Source organism: Rousettus aegyptiacus, unplaced genomic scaffold (assembly GCF_014176215.1).
Source record: "Rousettus aegyptiacus isolate mRouAeg1 unplaced genomic scaffold, mRouAeg1.p scaffold_m13_p_1, whole genome shotgun sequence".
In the NCBI taxonomy this organism is placed as follows: Eukaryota; Metazoa; Chordata; class Mammalia; order Chiroptera; family Pteropodidae; genus Rousettus; species Rousettus aegyptiacus.
In genome coordinates this window covers 36,831,913-36,834,415 of record NW_023416284.1, presented here as the reverse complement: position 1 = coordinate 36,834,415, position 2,503 = coordinate 36,831,913, and the positions used below count along the sequence as shown (strand labels likewise).

Sequence of the window (2,503 nt, the reverse complement as noted above, 5' to 3'; positions counted from 1 at the left end):
CCTCCTACTGAGGTGCCTCCTATTCACGCATTCACTCAACAAATATTTTTGTGCTGATCACTGGGCTTTTCTCCTCACTTGTATTTTTAAAAGCTTAGTTAATGTTAAAGCTTGGTTAATGTGACTTTTGACTTCATGTAGGCTCAAAGTAACCACATGACTCATCCCAAAGCCAACAGCCAGCAAGTTGGCCTGTCAGGTCCCTGTGCTGACTTCCAACCTTGAGGAATTCTCACGACCTCATTAGTGGCCTAGGAAATTAGGACTTCAGTCTATGTTGGATCAAACCATAATGCTTTCCATTACAAGACCAAGGAGGGTATTGAGGCACAGTGGAGCCAGAAGTGACCATCCCTGGTACCGTGCAAGGCAAGCACAGAACGGGTTCCCTAGCACCATGCCGCACAAGCCAGCACTCTGATACATGTGGTGTTTATCTTTTCCTCATTCTGCGGTGATGTGCTTGTTGATGAGCTGTGGAGCACATCCAGAATGTTTTTGGAGCTGTTAGCTATTATGTCCTGAAAAATAATAAATTGCACACTGTGGCTCTGTTTCTATCCCTCTTTCTTTCTCTCAAAGCAACTAGAGAGCTAAAAATATCAAACTCCTTCCAGGGCTCATATCGTGTCAGAGTTACCACCAACAGGAGGGTCCCATCGGCCCTAGAGCCCCTGTTTACTTTGAAGAGCTCACTCAGCACCAGCTGAGAGCCCTCTTGGCCCCAGTGCCTCCCAGAGGACGCCTTCCCTGGCTCCTTTGTACAGACACAGACAGCAGGCTGCCCATTCTTGGCAGAGCGCAGAGCTGCACCCCCAACCCGTGGCCTGCCTGCTCCTAGGGCCACCAGGTCTGCGTTTATTATTCCAGATGATAAAGCATACTGTCCTGAGGAGTTCAAAGCCTCTAATAGCACTGCTGCCTCATGGGCAGGAAAGTTGCCATTGTTTATTTCATGGAACAGCCGGCCAGCCTCTTGTTCTCTCTTCCCCCTCCTCCTCTCTTTCTCTCGCCCTCTCTCTCCCCTTAGCCTCTCTTCTTCCTTTGCTTTCCTGCTCAGACCCTATTCCCCAACCTCCTGTTTTTCTTTCTTCTCGTTGTCTTTCCCTGTTCTTTCCTCTCTTGAACCCTTTGGGAAGCTCTGTAGAAACAGTTTGAAATCGCCGAATAAGACATTAAGGGCCTCCTTTGCACTGATATTGTATGAGAGCCATTCCTTTCCTTTGTGTCGTAGGCCACACATCTTAAGCAAGAGGTGGCAAGGTGGGCGCAAACTGAATAATGCCCAGCTTTCAGATCAGGGAATGGGCCCAGCTTACCTGGGCTATTAGCATATTAAAAAGCATGAGTGGTTGGCGTGCGCGCTGGTGCATGGGACTCGGTTGGTGTCGCAGCTGAATCCCTGGCTGTATCCTCGGTTGTTTTTGTACCTTCCTGCGCAGGTGCCGGCGCTGCCAACTGAAAGCGGGCAGGGCTGCGTGTGAATGAATTAGCTTAGTCTCCACAGCCATGAAGGTGAAAATCAAGTGCTGGAACGGCGTGGCCACTTGGCTCTGGGTGGCCAGTGACGAGAACTTGCAGCATCTGCCAGATGGCTTTCAGTGGCTGCTGCTCCGACTGCAAGGTGCCAGGTAAAGAGTGCCGGCTGGTGCGGGGCCAGTGCTCACACTGCCTCCACATACACTGCATCCTCAAGTGGCTCAACAGCGCAGCAGGTGCAGCCCCACGGCCCCATGTGCTGCCGGGAGTGGAAGTTCATGCTCGCAGCCCCCACGCAGAGGGACTGGGTGGCAGCGGTCCCCAGTGGGATGCCCGCATGGCTGTGACAGGGTGAAATAAGGACTGGAGCTGTGCTGTTTTCTTCATCACAATGTTGACACTTTTATCGCATAAGTAAAACTCATTAAAACACGGGGGTAGGGTGGGGTGCCAGGGGAAGCATGAGTAGAAATGGGAATCTCTATATGCTGTGGAATTGACAAAAAAATTAAGACAGCTCTATGACATTCCTACATTTGTGATCTTGGGGAAATTATTTCTCTGTGGGCCTGTTTCTAATATGTCTGAAGCAGTCAAGAATCTCTGTTCTTTTTCCTCCCAGGAAGGATTAAAATTTACATAGGAAAAGTCTTTGGTGGTCACAAAATGGTATAGTAACATTATCATGGACTACCTACTACTCATGGTTATTGTAAGAATAAAATGAGACTGTGTATACTCTCATTTGCTGTCAGGCACAAATAAATATCAGCTGCAATTATCATTTGCCACTGAATAGGTCCCCGGAGCAACAGGAGGCTGAGATGGAGATGTGCATGCAGAAACTGTGTCGGACGGCTCTCAGGCTCCCCACGTATTAAAGGGAAGGGAGGGTGCCAGGGTCAAGCAGAGGAAGAAGTGGGCTGCAGTGCAGCCTCAGCAGAAGTCTCAGCCACCATTACGGGGGAGCTCCAAAGTGGGGAGGGCCTTTCAGAGTTACCCCAAATTGGGGTTAGGAGGTCAG

General features: G+C 49.9%; 1 pseudogene; it reads left to right on the top strand.

Moving 5' to 3' along the window:
• The first annotated feature begins 1,509 nt into the window (after nt 1–1,509).
• On the top strand, nt 1,510–1,826 carry LOC107518335 (annotated as a pseudogene).
• The last annotated feature ends 677 nt before the right edge of the window (nt 1,827–2,503 follow it).